A 17,023-nucleotide genomic window follows, 5' to 3' on the forward strand; every position below is an offset into this window, starting at 1 on the left:
TTGGAATAAAGAGTTGTCAGGCCTTGGCCTCACTGGATATGGGCTGATATTTGGGGGAAATCAAGGGCCAAAATTAATTAGTCAGTAATTTATCCATTCATTCCATAAATGTTTATTGAGCATCTACCAGATACCATGCACTGTTTTATCTGCTAAGGATGCCACGGTGAGCGAGGCAGGCAAGATCTTTGCTATCATAGAGTACAGATTATCTGAGATAAAACAGACCACAAAACAATTAAATTAAAAAGGACCTCAAGTAGCAATAAATGCCGTGGTGAGAATGAAAAATAAAAAGACAGAGAAGGATTATGGCCTGCTTATACAGAATGAAAGCTCTCTTTGAGAAATTGAAGTGTACATTGAGACCTGAATGATGGAAAGGAACCAACCATCTAAATATCTTGAGGCAAGTGTCCCAATTGAGAGACCAGCAACTACAAAAACCCCAAGGTAAGAATGAGCGGGGGGCATGCTTGAAGAACCCAAGTAAGGCAAGTATGTCTGGGGTGTAGTGGGTAGAGGGTATAGAGGTGAAGACCCTGTAGTGAACAGAGCCCGCTTTATACAAGGGACTGGATGCCAGGATTAGGGGGGGGTTAATTAATTAATTAATTAATTTTAAAAGACCTTATTTATTTGTTAGTTAGTTAGTTATTTGAAAGAGAGCATGAACAGGAGAGAAAGAGAACCTCAAGTGGACTCCATCCTTAGCGTGGAGCCCAACGTGGGGCTTCACATGGGATTTCGTTTCAGGAGGCTGAGAACATGACCTGGGCAGAAACCGAGAGCTCGATGCTTCACCACCACCTAGATGCCCCAGGCTGGAAGGTTTAAATACAGCAGTTACCTTCTACAAATTCTGTTTCAGAGAAGGTCACTGACTAATGTGTGAGAAAGGAATAGCAGCAGAACAAAAGTGGAACCAAGCACCATGTTAGGAGACAGTAGCAGCAGTCCACTTGGTAGTGATAGAGGTGAGCCTCAGGAATTGGGGAGACAGTGTTAAGCAGAGCTGATGAGATTTACTGATGGATGAGACATGGAAGGAGAGGAAAGGAAAGGATTTCTAAATATTTGCTCGAGCGACCAGGTGGATTGTGTTGCTTTGTATTGACATGTTGACAAAAAAAGGGAGAAGGCAGGTTTTTTAGGTCTTGGAGATTTTGTTTGGAGTATGGTAATGAGATGCATTTTTGAAATTCAAGTGGAAATATTAAGAGGCCAACTGGATCTAAAAGCCAATTTTGGGAGTGCCTGGATGGCTCCGTCATTAAGCATCTGCCTTCAGCTCAGATCATGATCCCAAGGTCCCAGGATTAAGCCTTCATCCATTGCCTCCCTCTCCGTCTCACTCCTCCTCCTCCATCCTTCTCCTTCTCTCACTGTGTCTCTGTCAAATAAATAATAATTTTTAAAAAGCCAATGTGGGGTAAATTTCAAGGCTAGAGAAGTAAAACTCAGAATCACTAGAAATATGGATTTTCTTCAAAGCCATGGGGATGGATGACATTACCTAGCGAGAAGGTGTAGATAAATAAGAGAAAAAGCCCCAGTTCCATACTACGGAGCCAGCAAAGGAATGACTAATAAGGACAGAGGAAAAGCCAGCAGTGAAGTATCTTTAAGCCAGGACAGAATGGGCCAATGCTGCTAGGTCTATCAAGATGAGAACAGAAATGTTACTGTGGGATGTGGAAACGAGCAACTCATTGCTGGTGTTAGTGTGCAATTTCAGTGCATGGAGGGTCAGAAAGCCTGTTGGAAGGGATAAGGAGAAAATAGGAGTGATGCGATAGAGGCAGAGACTACAGACAACTTTTCCAAGAGATTTTGCTGCGAAAGGGGTAATCTAATGAGGTAGTAGACAGCAGATTGTTATGGAATTTTTTTAATGCACAAAACTTAAAGTTCTTTGTCAATAAGAATGATCTGTGGAGAGGGGATAATTGATAATGCAGTATAAAAAGAATCCTATCTACTACAAAGCTGTGATCACCAAGACAGCATGGTACTGGCATAAAAACAGATACATAGACCAGTGGAACAGAGTAGAGAGCCCAGATATGGACCCTCAACTCTATGGTCAAATAATCTTTGACAACAGGAAAAAATATACAGTGGAAAAAAGACAGTCTCTTCAATAAATGGTGCTGGGAAAACTGGGCAGCTATATGTAGAAGAATGAAACTTGACCATTCTCTTACACTGTACACAAAGATAAACTCAAAATGGATAAAAGACCTCGACGTGAGACAGGAATCCATCAGAATCCTAGAGGAGAACATAGGCAGTAACCTCTTCAACATCAGCCACAGCAACTTCTTTCAAGATATGTCTCCAAAGGCAAAGGAAACAAAAGCGAAGATGAACTTTTGGGACTTCATCAAAATCAAAAGCTTCTGCACAGCAAAGGAAACAGACAAGAAAACAAAGAGGCAACCTACAGAATGGGAGAAGATATTTGCAAATGACAGTACAGACAAAAGGTTGATATCCAGGATCTATAAAGAATTTCTCAAACTCAACACACACAAAACAGACAATCATATCAAAAAATGGGCAGAAGATATGAACAGACACTTCTCCAATAAAGATATACAAATGGCTATCAGACACATGAAAAAATGTTCATCATCACTAGCCATCAGGGAGATTCAAATTAAAACCACATTGAGATACCACCTTACACCAGTTAGAATGGCCAAAATTAACAAGACAGGAAACAACATGTGTTAGAGGGGATGTGGAGAAAGGGGAACCCTTCTCTTACACTGTTGGTGGGAATGCAAGTTGGTGCAGCCTCTTTGGAGAACAGTGTGGAGATTCCTCAAGAAATTAAAAATAGAGCTTCCCTATGACCCTGCAATTGCACTACTGGGTATTTACCCCAAAGATACAGATGTAGTGTAAAGAAGGGCCATCTGTACCCCAATGTTTATAGCAGCAATGGCCACAGTCGCCAAACTGTGGAAAGAGCCAAGATGCCCTTCAACGGACGAATGGATAAGGAAGATGTGGTCCATATACACTATGGAGTATGATGCCTCCATCAGAAAGGATGAATACCCAACTTTTGTATCAACATGGATGGGACTGGAAGAGATTATGCTGAGTGAAATCAGTCAAGCAGAGAGAGTCAATTATCATATGGTTTCACTTATTTGTGGAGCATAACAAAAAGCATGGAGGACATGGGGAGTTAGAGAGGAGAAGGGAGTTGGGGTAAATTGGAAGGGGAGGTGAACCATGAGAGACTATGGACTCTGAAAAACAATCTGAGGGTTTTGAAGGGGCGGGGGGTGGGAGGTCGGGGTACCAGGTGGTGGGTATTATAGAGGGCACGGATTGCATGGAGCATTGGGTGTGGTGAAAAAATGATTACTGTTATGCTGAAAATAAAAAATAAATTAAAAAAAAAAAGAATCCTATTTGCAGGAGGAAATTCTTTAAGGCTCCAGAAGCTGATGTGTGTTGGGTGTAGTGAACACTTGACTTTCGATAGGAAGAGCCTGTCTTCCATGAAAACAGGCAGGAAGGCAGGACTGCAGAAACTACCTCATTGCATTTTATTTTAATTGGAAAAGCTGAGATTTCAAGTCTGGGTAACTTGGAAAACGTTGGAACAAATCACATTCACACCAAAGAAAATCACCACAGGTGTAGGAGACTTCACCGGGTATACAGAGAAATGAGCAGAGGACTTAGAAGTCACTTCACCTGTCTCTGTTGAAAGTGTCCTCATTAGCTGTGCTTGTGCTTGTCTTTCATATAGTAGAGACTGGGGGAGGGGGAAACATAACTTTGGACATTCCTAAAAGGAATTTATAATATTAGTCCTTAAAAATTGGTTGTAGTGATATATTTCATGCCTTTGAGGAAACCAAGGAGCATAGAAATATATATATATATATATATATATAGAGAGAGAGAGAGAGAGAAATATATATAGAAATATGTAGAAATCTAGAAATATATATATTTCCAGACATATATATTTCTATGTATATATATCAGTTATGTTAATTGGAACTGTATGTTTTACTTACCTATTTTTTAATTTAAATCTAATAAGCCAACTTATAGTACATCACTAGTTTTAGATATATTATTCAATAATTTATCAATTTTGTGTAATACCAAATGCTTATCATATCACTTGCCCTCCTTAATGCCCACCACCCAATTAGCCCATCCCCCGATCTCCCCTCCAGCAACCCTCAGTGTTTTCCCTAGAGCTAAGAGTCTCTCATGGTGTGTCTCCCTCTCTGACGACTTCCCATTCTGTTTTCCCTCCCTTCCCCGATGGTCCTCCGACCTGTTTCTTATATTCCACATGAGTGAAATCATATGATAGTTTTCTTTCTCTGATTGACTTATTTTGATCAGCATAATACCCTCCAATTCCATCTACACCAGTGTAAATGGTAAGTACTCATCCTTCCTGATGGCTGAGTAATATTCTATTTTATATACACACCACATCTCCTTTATCCAGTCATCCGTCGATGAACATCTCGGCTCCTTCCACAGTTTGGCTATTGTGGACATCGCGGCTATGAACATTGGGGTGCAGGTACCCCTTTGGATTGCTTTGTATCTTTGGAGTAATTACTCACCTATTGCTAAAAAAAAATCAACGGAGTAAATCTGAATATCTAATTGACTTCATCAGACAATTCATGAGTCCCGTCTAGCAGGCAGATGGGAACTCCAAAGGGCTGCAGAAGAGAAAGGTTTATAAAGGGAGGACAAGGAAGCTAGAAACAGGAAAAAAAAAAAAAAGATTATTTCAGGTGCAATCACCTTCACTTGGGTTTTAGTAGGTGGATTACCTCATCTTCCTTTGGGAGTTGAGGAGGGCCCATGACAGATCACCTTATTATATTGATTGGAAAATTCTCTAACTGATTGGTTAAGACTCCCTTTCTGGGGTGTTGAAACTGAGTTAGGCTAGGTATTAAGTCTTGGCTTACTGACTTGAGATCTTAACCTAAGTGACAACCATTTTAGGCCTACGGCTTTCTATATATATATTTCACAGAGTCCAGGGCCCTAAGAATGTTCTTGAATGAATGAATGAATGAATGAAGTGATCTGAAGAACTTGGAAAGCGAGGAACTACATTCTTCCAGGAGAGGGGGAATAGTACATGAAAGAAATGAAGCTTTCATAAATCTAATGCTTTATCTCTAAATTTAAAACAAAAAAGCTTCAGTGGAGAGGAAGCAGAGCTAAGGTAGAAAGTCTTAGGAAAGGTAACTCAACGTTTATGTAGTTCTAGAAATGACTATCAGAGCAACTTAAAAGGCTCCAGAGAAGGCTGTGACCCTACATGACAGTTTTATGTCCCCTTTCTGACAGTAGTATCCCACCACGGGTCCTGAGGAAGGAAAGGCAACATGAATTAGTGTAAAGAAGCCTCATTAACAAAGTGTCCTATTTAGTGCCTAAATAGAATCCTGACTGTCGTAGAGTGTCTTCTGTGGCAGGGCATAAATTTGATATCCCTGCCTATCAGTCAAGTCTTGATTCAAGAGTATCGGGTTTATTATGTGAAAAAAAAAATCTGCAGTTAATCACCATAGGTAGCAACATCTAACAAAAGATTCTAGTTATCGTATTTTCTTGAAGAATGGTGAGCGCCTTTAAGAACGTGCAAACTGAATATTTTAGTATCGGTTAGGAGGTAAGTTACCAGTTCAATAAATTCTTTAAAAGGGAGTTTGTAGATTTTTGGGTAGAGTGCATCTAAAATCAGTGGGAGATTACACCAATAGCTTTTGCAGCATTGGGCAGAGCCAGTAGATGGTGGTCTTAAGTTGCAAGTTGCTATTATAGTAACACCTGTCAGCATGTGAAGTAACTACTGCTTTTCACAAAATGTCAAAATTCACTTTTCCATTCATTAGATGCCATAAATTGGAAGATGATGGCACAAGAGAACATTCTGAGATATGTTAACTTATTTTTTAAAAGCACACTTTTCTTTAAAAAAAAAATCGTAGGAAACTTGTAACAACACAGCATTTAAAATCATGCAATGCTCATACCAGAATGTGATATAAATGGCTGTATCTATTGTTTATCTTTTTTCAAGAATGAAAGAGATTTTTAATTTCTTAATAAGAATGCTCTCTGTTGGAATTCTCAAAAACCAAGACCAGCTCTAAGCTGTAATACCTAAGTAAGATATCCACTTAACATTCTCTATTGTTAAATGCACTTTAGAGATTCAGTTGCAAGAGTATTACAATACCTTGTGATTATGCAGACTGAGTAGAATTAAAGACTTTGGAAATTAATTTTGAGTTGAAATATTAAATTAAGTAGAATGTTTTATCATAATGGCGTAATTTAAAACTAACTAAGAATAGCATCAATAATAATCATGAGCACTCTCTCAGTAAAAGAAGAGATTCAGCACTAAATTATCAAATGATCAAATTTATGGTGCCCAAGTTAGTAAAGATTTTGTAGTAGTGTAAATCATGCTACATGATTTCTGTCTAGTGACTATGGCAAATTAGTCACTCTAGTAAATTTCAGAGGGTGTTAATAATACAAACACTTCAGTGTTGGAAGCTTTGGTAGAACGATACTCTATACATCCTTGGACATTCAAATATTCCTTTTTTTTTTCTTCCAACAGTGTATTATCTAACTGCCAAGGGTAGTTGCAGGGATGGACAATTACACCTTGAACAAAAGAAAAGGGTAAGCCTTTTATTTTTATAAGCCAATGATTTATGAGAAGTGATTTCTGCTTTCTAACATTAACCTTTGACCTCCTTCTATTCAACAGTCTTCTGATTTTACTCTGAAATTGTACTGTGTTCTAAGCAGAACATATGTTGCTCATTTTCTTTAATGATTCTCAGATCAACTCAATTTTACTCTACAAACCAAAAAAAAAAAAAAAGGGCAAGAAATGATTTGCTTTCCAGCTTATTTAAAATCATCCTAATGTATATACGTGATTTCCACCCCTCCAATAACTGAATTAGCTCTACCAATATATGAGTTATGAAACAGGAAAGTGGCCTAAAGTAGAGAGCAAACACACATCAACCCCTTGAGTGATTAGGGTGGGTTGGTGTTAAGGTAGAGGGAGATTTGCTTTGTTTTATAAGTTTCTTAAGGAAAGTTTTTATAGCTGTTCTAATGTACACATATACTATACACTTGCCTATATTTAATATCATTAAGTATTTCCTTCCTCTTTAGCCATGGATATGGTTTTGGGTACCTGATCTATATTTTGGAAAATTATCAGATCTGAGAATCCCAAATGTCATGTAATATTGCAACGGATTAGTACATGTATAAAAATGTTATGAATTATCTGAATCACTCCTCAGAATTTTGTCTTCCATAGTCAAAATATCAATGTATGTGGAGGTTTTAGTACTACAAAGACTATATGTTACATACCTGTTAATTCATAATGCAACTTTTAGAAAATTTTGGGAAATAAATCACCTAACCAAACTTACTATTATGGGTTAATTTCTGAGAATGTTAGAATTATTTTGGACCAAGAATGTTAATTTAGAGCAAACCAGTCACTTGTTACTTTTCTTTTACCTAGTAATGTTTTGGCCATGAGTTTATCCTATGCCTTTAGCACTACCCAAATCATTTTGGCAAAGTAGATTTTGCAGCAGAAGATCCTTATTAAAAACATGGATTGAAATGGTGTGGTGCAAAACCCAGGTCGTGCACTTTCCTTCACAGAGCTTTGGGGCATCATTAACAAGAGGTTAGTTACTAATGATCACACGTTCATTTATCCAGCACGTTCATTGTACTTTATATAAAGGGATGTGTGAATAAAATCAACATAGTGGGTATATCTATAGTATCAAAGTCAGCGTAGCTTAAGATAATTTCCTTAAAATATTAATTCAACAGCTGGGATATTCAGTAGAGAACTACATACATCATACTGAGGCGTTTAACTAGACTCAGGAGTCAAACACACATCTGAAAACATGTATCGACTCATTAGTATTGTTTCAGTAACTGCTTTGGCTTTTATGTAACACAGGAAATAGGAAACCATAACATCGTAAATAGTGTTAAACTGAACCTATCCATGTAGCCAGAGCAATTTTAAGCCAATCATTTCTCATTAGGCTAATGCTACTAAAGTTTCTTATTCAGATTTTTTTTTCTTTTTACTTATTTTGGCTATTCAGTGGCCAATGAGGTGTAATAAGTTTTAGCAAATTGGGGCTGAGGTCTCTTAGGTTAGCTTTATTCTCTGCTGTAAATTACAGCAGCTTTATAACTGCTTAATACAGCTCTTGAATCAAGAAATGTCACACCTGAATTTTCCTGTTCAAGCTGAATGACTGGCATTAGGGAGAGAGAGAAAGAGGGAGAGAAAGTGCATATGCTCCTGGAATTCAGGATTAAACCTGCTTTCAGACTGTCATACTGATTTATATTTTAACCGTTGAGCAGCTGAAGTGGAAACTAAATAGAATTTTAATTTACCAGCATCTTCCCATATATTTTCTCTTTGCAGATTACAGTTTGGCAAATTGTTGGATTTGTCAGTGCACTCTGTGGTACCTCCTGTTGACTCTGAATTGGATTTTGTATTTTGGACTTTATTTTTGATTTCAGGCTCCAAACTCGCTTCTTAGACTTCACATCTGTTTTTTAAGCATCAGAAAACCAGTCGCGGCTATAAGGACCATCTCCGATGAAGCAGCAGACTTACATAAGAAGACGGTATGACAATAAAAAAGGTACTAGTGTAGAAGTCTCTCTTCTCTTAGCAGCTTTTAATAGGTCAGCAAATGTGACTTGTTGGCTGTTTTCCTGTCTTTCTCATTGACAGTTCATTACAAAATGAGGTAGGTTATTTTTTTTTTCTGACTAGATTAGCAAAAACAGAAAAGTAATTAATACATAAAGTACCAAATATGAAATATTACTCTGCACAGAGGCATTTCACACTTCATTGATTTCATGAGTGGGCCAGAGGTGCCAGAACAATAATTAATATGTTGTAAGGGAAAAATTATTATGCAAGGTCAGCAGCATTTGAAGACTTTACAAAGAAGAGGCATGAAAAGATGTTCTGAAACTGTTTCTTAAATAGGGCTTACAACTGGATTTTAAATGAATATTGGAAGAAATACATGGTTTTTCCATGAGAAATTAGAGATTTTTCATTTGTCACTGAAAGGATGCCTCTTTATGGAAGCATAATGTAAATCAATATACTGGCATTTGGGAAAAAATGAATAAATACGTGTGGGTACATATAGACTTATGGATATCATTATTTACATTTCCAAACTGTCAGTGAAATATAAAAATTTAAAATTCAAGGAAATTCATTTATATTATTTTTAACCAGTAACTGTTTTGCAAAAAGTAACAATCTCAAAAAAGCAAAAATAAAAATACCAACATGAAATCAGCTATAATCCTACTGTGCCAATATAAAAATGTTAATATTCTGGGGGCTTCTGGGCAGCTCAGTTGGTTAAGTGTCTGCCTTCGGCTAACCCCAGGGTCCCGGGACAGAGCCCCTCGCCAAGCTATCTGCTCAATGGAGGGTCTGCTTCTCCCTCTCCCTTGGCCCTCCACTTCACTAGTGCTCTCTCACTCTCTCTCAAATAATAAATAAATAAAATCTTTAAAAAAACAAAGATGTTAATATTTTGGTGTATATCCTTTTTATATTCTCTCTAGGAAATACATATTTTTAATGGGATTCTGCCATGTTGTTTTTCAGTGTGCCTTTTGATTTATATGATTATTCCCTCGTGTCATTCAGTCATTCTGTATGATTTTTAGTGGCTACATAATGCTTCACTGGATATAACATGACGTATTTAAATAGTCTTGTGTGGATGGGCATTCGGTGGTTCCCATTCCGGACAAGCTCCAACGCTCGTCCTATTGTGACCAAGCCTGTTGGACACAGCTCTAGAAACGGCTCTAGGAACGGGGGCTCTGATTGCTTCACAGGTATTGCCAGATTGTCTTCCACAAAGGTCATCTCAGTTTGTCCCCACACAGGGTCTATTTCAAAATCACTCTCAGTTGTGATTTTAAAGCTGTTCCTTACTCTGATGTCATGTGGTAAGTAATGGATTTTCCAGGATTAATTGAAAATGATTGAGAGAAAATCTCCTGAAAGACTTGCAGAAATGAAATGTTCCCAGTGATTAAGACCAAAATAAGTAAGATCATTTAATATCATGTTTTTTAATCCCCAACTGAAAACTACTAATAGCTATCATCGACGGAGGGCTTACCATGTATCAGTGATAACCTGGCAATAAGTCTATGTGCTTTACATCAATGATTCTACATTTTATCCTCACAGTTATCCTGTGACATAAGTTTATTATGCTCCTTTCAAAAACAGGAAGCGAAAATTTGGACAGTTTATGAACAAACTGCCTAAGGTCACACAGCTACTTGGTGGGGAGCTGGGATTTGAATCCAGAAGCGCCTGATTCAAAAGTTCATATTTCAGCTACTGTAAAAAACAGGAAAGGTCTTAAACCTGTGGTTCCGGAAGTACTATACCTTCAAATATCACACACGGTAGCTTATTCGTATATTTCCCAAAACCACCTTTTCCCTCAATCTGTTGTCATTTTAGTATCATGATTGAGGGAGTCTGCTTGGATCGACTCTGGATTTCTACCGCCTGGACCTGTGCTAAGAAACAGTAGGTCTCATTTCTCAAACATGAGGTGCCAGGAAGGCCGGCGCCAGGTTGGCAGAGCAGGTTCTCATCCTTTCTTGGTACATATGGCTCTCCGGTATGGGAAGCTATCCCTCGTCCCCCAATTTTCTCTCCTCTACTCCTAAACTGGAGTCCATACGATAGTGTAACTTTCTTGTTAACCTTCTCTCTGTGAATCTGAGATGACCTAAAGAAGGAAAAAGCCAGAGATCTGGGAGGAGGGGCAGTGTTGAGTCTTCCTTAGGAAACTTCCCTTGCGGCACCAGAACAGTGTTCTGAAATGGAACCGGGGGGAGGGGTCTCTCTGAGAGGCTGTGTCTCCGGTGACATGGTTCTGGGGGGGGGGCTGGGATGGGGAAACAGGAAGACGGTATGTTCCAGAAATAGTCAGCCCCAGATACAGTGGGAGTTCATAAAGGGAAAGGAAGAAAGTGTTCTCTATCCCGGATATGGGGCTCAGCAAAGGAACATAATTAGAACCAGAAATTGTCCTGTTGTGGCATTCCAGATGCATACTTGAGCCTCTGTCCTACTCGTTACGAATCTTTATCCTCGCCTCTCCCTCTGCTCCCTCTCTCATCAGCAGGCTAAAGAGAGGATGCATCTCTAGCTTAAGCTTGGGGCTTTTTGGCACGGTGCTTGATTGTCTCGGTTTCCTCTTGGCAGATTTAAATTGTTAGAGAAATGAAACTCGTTTGAAAACAGTGGGCCCTGGCAGGCCCACTCCCAGGCATTGCCCAGGACTCTGGGAACAGTTGTCAGCTTGCACGGCGTTTGTCTAGGTTGGGTTTGATCTTACTCTCAGATCCCATATGGTAAGAAATAATTCAATTTTAAAGTTTTGTGTGTTTTATGGTTGCGCGGATTGAGGTCAGAAGAGGGAGAGAGGTTGCTGTGTTTGGAGTTTGTAGATTTTTTCATATTAAAACTAAAATTTAATGAAGATGGGAGATTCAGGAAAAAACTCTCTTATTTGCATGAACATGAGACAAAACTGAACAGGATTTTTTTTTTTTACTTTCTCTGAATATAAATCTTTATTTGATTATTATACCCTTAATTGTAAGGTATGAAAATATAGTATGGACAATGAATATGCATATATGGTGGTTTAGAGATTAAAAACAATTCATGGTTCTTAGTTAAAAAATAGCATATAAATGAAGGAAGAAAAGAAAATAGTACCATTTCTAGTAGTATTAGTTCTAACATAATCAGTTATCCAATGTTTAGTTTATTTACAAGAGCCTATGCAGCACTATATAAAGAATCTAGTGGTAGATAATAACATGCTTAGTGTTACAGCTGAGATATTTTCCAGCCTATTTACAAGTTTTTCTTTAAAATTATAATAGAACAGAATAATAGTAAATAATTAGGGTAAAAACACCCCCCAAAATTCTAGGGATAAGTTCATAGATATGCCTAACTTTTATAACCAATTTCTAGTGACACCTAGAAATTGGTGACACCTAGAGATTAGTGTCTAGTGACACCAATACTGCTTTTGGTTACGTGATGACAAACCTCATCTTCCTTCCTCTGTCTTCATACCACCATTGGGGAGAAGTGAACAGTAGCACACAGAATGGGTTTCAGAGCAACCAAATGTGTATGCTGCTCCCAAGAACATTCTAGGCATCACAAATAGCCAGTGTTTTAACCACTAAATACCTTTGTTTAGCTTGGCCACGCTATCACCATTGTTCCTCTTTGACACACAGTTTCCTTCGGTTGTTTCAGAACCTCGGAGAGGCAAACACGAGGCTCGTTTCAGAGACTCAATTTAAGATAGACTAACATGCACAATGGCACAAGGACCAGTGAAAACTTTCTGTACTTGGTGGTTTGTGGAGTTAAAATAAGTCATCATCCCTCACCTCAAACCTGACTTTTGACCTGGATTTCTTCTTTATGTCTAACCATCAGTCATCCCATTCAATGGAAGGTAAGACAGACGAGACTAAACTAGGGGTAGAGGACCAATCTGATTAAGTCTAACAGTTTGTACATCTGTGTCTGAATTTCATCACTTCTTATGATTGTACGTAAAGTACCTGCTGTTGAATGGGGGATTAAGCCCATTCCAATTATTGATGCTTTTTAACTTTACAGATGTCAAAGGCATTTCTTCAAACCTGTTCATTTCCAGAGCAAGGCTTTTCCAGATGGGAATTAGAAAGCAAGATTTGATAAAATCTGCTTCCCTATTACTCAATACAAAGGAATATTACAGTAGCACTCCTGTTTCCGCTAATCCGTTCATTTCAGGTTTGATTTACCTTTTTTGCCTTGATCTCAAATCCATGTGGCTTTATAGGATTTATATTGCTATATTCAGGGTTTGAATGAATCACAGAGTATGCATTTTAATATGATTTCTCTGATTCCAAAGCCAGGATTAACCTGTTGTTTTTTATTAAAAAGATTTTATGTTTAGATTTCAGAAGAGTGTTAAATTTCTCTAGTTATTTATAAACAGACAAAAGAAATTGCATTTGTTGACTATACTAATGGAAGAAAGGGAAAAAAGGAAGCATAATTTTATAGAGAACTTAAAATATTAATACTTAATATCAGCCGTTACTTCAATCAGAGTGGAAGTTTCCTTAGCACCAAGCCTTCTGCTCCTTACGCTGACATCTTGCGGAGCTGAGACTACTGAAGCAGACCTCATCTGAATCACGTAAAGAGAAATATTGATGACTGGTTAGGTCTTAGAAATTAGATGCTAAAAAACGAGTGACTTTAGCGCTTAAAAACCTGGAGACACTCTACTATTTTCTCCTGTGGTGCTTTTATTTTTATTTTGGGGGGACCCTGCTAAAGTGCTTACGGGAGTAGAAAGATGGGGTACGGGTTCCTGATATTGTTTTAAGGAACAATAATATTGTAATAGCAAAACCTTAGAGATGCTTAGAGTGTGTCCTGCAGAGTCCTAAGTTCTCTGCATATTGACCCAGTTAATCCCCACAGCAGCCTCCTGAGCTGATACTGTTATCTGCCTCATACAGATAAGGAACTAAGCAAGACACAGGGAAGTGATGGAAGCTGTGCAAGCTTATATGACCGGTGAGTGACAGAACCAGCGTCCAAACCTGGGAAACCTGGCTCCAGCCATGCTTTCAACCACTGCCCTAATTCTGCTGACATGGTCAGAGCACTAGTGTCCGGTCCGCCCCAAAAATATGTAAAATAAATTAAACTCAATTAATGAGAATGAGGTAAAGTCCAAGTGAGAAATTGAATAAACAACTCGTACGTTTTTATTTCCTATCTCCCCCTTTTAATGTAGAAATTCCAGATATGGGTTCCACAGCTGTAGATTTTAAAAACTGCTCATGTGCAAGACACTAAGGATTTAGTCTGTGACCCATAAGCTTTTTGGACTCATTATTCTGTAGTTTCCCTTTGGTCTCACCCTACACTTGGGGAATAGAGATATAAAGAGGAATTTAGTTGTGAGAAGTTGACTTAAACGATCAGTGTTTGTGGAGGGCAGATACTCATTTGCCTAAGTTGGTGACGGAGGAAGAACAGAAGTTTATACGCATATCGCTAAATAAAGGGAGACACGCTACACAACAAATCGAATTTTGGGAAGATGAAAAAGGGAATGTTTATAAACATGTCTAAATGCAAACTAGCAAGTAACATAACCATTGTTTATTAAAATAAATTTCATTTAATCTTTGAAGTCTTTTCAAATTTTGTATAATTTTTTATTAAATTAGTCACCATACAGTACATCATTAGTTTTTGCTGCAGTGTTCCATGATTCTGATATTTATAGGTAAACATCATTTTATTGTGCTTTGCAGATACTGCTTTTTTTTTTTTTTTTGTAAATTGAAGGTTTGTGGCAATCGCGTGTCCAGCAAATCAGTTGGTACCATTTTTCCAACAATGTTTGCTTACTTCATGTCTCTGTGTCACATTTTGATAATTCTTTCAATACTTCAAACTTTTCCATTGTAATTGTGTTGGGGCACCATGAACTGTGCCAGTGTGAGACAGTGAACTTAACTGATAGCTGTGTGTGTTCTGACTGCTCCGCTCAACTGCTGTTCCCCAGTTTCCCTTTCCTGGGGCATCTCTATTCCCCGAGACACAACAATATTGACATTAGACCATATAATAGCCCTGCCCTCTGAGTATTGAGAGGAAAGAAGAGTTGCGCATCCCTCACTTTAAATTAAAAAACTAGAAATGATTAAGCTTGGTGAAGAAGGCACATCCAAAGCTGAGACAGGCTGGAAGCTAGGTCCCTCGTGCCGAACAGCTAAGTTGTAATTGCAGGAAAAGTTCTCAGAAGTTAGAAGTGCTACCCCAGTGAATGCATGAATGGGAAGAAACCAAACAGCTCTGTTGCTGACGTGGAGAAAGTTTTAGGGGTTTGTGGGGAAGATCAAACCACCTACAACATTCCCCTAACCCAAATCCTAATCCAGGACAAGGTCCTAACTCTCAGCTGCGGGAAGGCTGCGAGCGGTGGGGAAGATGCAGAAAAGTCAGAAGCTACCAGAGACGGGTTCACGAGGTTTACGGGGAGAAGCCGGCTCCGCGGCATTAATGTGCGAGGTAAAGCCCTAAGAGCTGAGGCGGGAGCGGCCTGCGAGTGCGCTGCAAGGTCTGGCTAAGCTAGTTAGGGAAGGCGGCGGCTACATTAAACAGATTTTCAGTGTAAAAGAAAACAGCCTTAAATTGGAAAAAGATGACATCTTGGACTTTTATAGCCAGAGGGGAGAAGTCAATGCTTGGTTTCAAAGCTTCACTGGGTGTTATACAGAACTGATGAATCACTGAACGTTATATTAAAAAACCAATGACGTTCTATACCTTGCTAATTGAATTTAAATTTAAAATATTGAAGTATAATATATATTTATATTATATATATGTTTGTGTGTATATATATGTGTGTGTGTATATTTGTGTGTGCATATATATATGGTGTTAAGAATAGTCTCCATAACTAAATGGCCACTTATAAAGAAATACATTCCAATTTACTGTTTTGCTACTTGCCTTATACCAATTTTGTTATTTCTGCATCTGTTATATAAGGATGTATCTTTTTCCATTTATCTATTGCCATAGTAATGCTGCATAACAATCAGAAAACATCAATGCTTACAACAATAGACATTTATCTTTTGCTCACACACACACATAAATAAATTATTCTGCTCATTAAAAAAAAAAAAAACAGCTTCAAAGGACAGGATGACGTTTGTTAGGGGCTAACGCAGCGGCGACTTTCAGTTGAAGACAATACTGTGCTCCATTCTGAAAATCCCAGGGCCGTTAAGAATTATTCTAAATCTACTCTGCCTTTGTAAATGGAACAGTGAAGCCTGGAAAGCATGTCTGTTTACAGCCTGATTTACTGAATATTTTAAGCCCAAGTTGATACCTACTGCTCAGATGAAAAGATTCCTTTCAAAATATCACTGCTCATTGACAATGGACCTGGCCATCCAAGAGCCCTGACAGAGATACACTATTAACGTTACACGGATTAATGTTGTTTTCATGCCTGGTAATATAACATTCATTCTGCAGACCATGGGTCAAGGAGTAATTTCAACTTTGACATCTTATTATTATTATTAAGAAATACATTTCATAAGGCTGCAGCTGCCAAAGATAGTGATTTCTCTGTTGAATGTGGACAAAGTAAACTGAGAACCTTCTGGAAAGGATTGACCATTCTAGATGCCATTAAGTACATTTCTGATTCATGGGAAGAGGTCAAAATATGAACATTAACAGGAGTCTGGAAGAAGTTGATTCCAATCCTCCTGGATGACTTTGAGGGGTTCAAGACTTCCATGGAGGAAGTAACTGCAGGTGTGGTAGAAACTGCAAAAGAGAGGTGCCTGGGTCGCTCAGTCAGTTAAGCATCTGACTCTTGGTTTCTGCTCAGGTCATGATCTCATGGGTGGTAAGACTGAGCCCTGCATAGGGCTCTACATGCAGCAGCTCAGCAGGGAGTTTGCTGGAAGATTCTCTCCCTCTGTCCCTATCCCTCCTTGTTCTCTCTCTCTCTCTTTCTTTCCAAATAAATGAATAAATAAAGAAAGAAAATAAATAAAGAAATAAAGAAAAAGAAAGAGCAAGAGAACTAGAATTAGGAGTGGAGCCTAAGGATGTGACTGACTTGCTGCAATCTCATGATAAAACTTTGATGAGTTGCTTCTTATGGATGCGCAAAGAAAATGGTTTCTTGAGATGGAATCCTGGTGGAGATGCTGTGAAGACTGTTGAAATGACAAGAAATGATTTAAGACATTGCAT

The 17,023-nt window shown here is 38.4% G+C and overlaps 1 long non-coding RNA gene across 1 annotated transcript; it reads left to right on the forward strand.

Annotated features, from left to right (window-relative positions):
* Window positions 1-11,378: 11,378 nt before the first annotated feature.
* On the forward strand, window positions 11,379-13,298 carry LOC116585252. Its single transcript, XR_004283518.1, has 3 exons — window positions 11,379-11,538; window positions 12,467-12,671; window positions 12,839-13,298. It is a non-coding gene; the product is annotated as an uncharacterized LOC116585252 (long non-coding RNA).
* Window positions 13,299-17,023: the final 3,725 nt, after the last annotated feature.

The sequence above is a fragment of the Mustela erminea genome, chromosome 2 (assembly GCF_009829155.1).
Source record: "Mustela erminea isolate mMusErm1 chromosome 2, mMusErm1.Pri, whole genome shotgun sequence".
Lineage (NCBI taxonomy): Eukaryota > Metazoa > Chordata > Mammalia > Carnivora > Mustelidae > Mustela > Mustela erminea.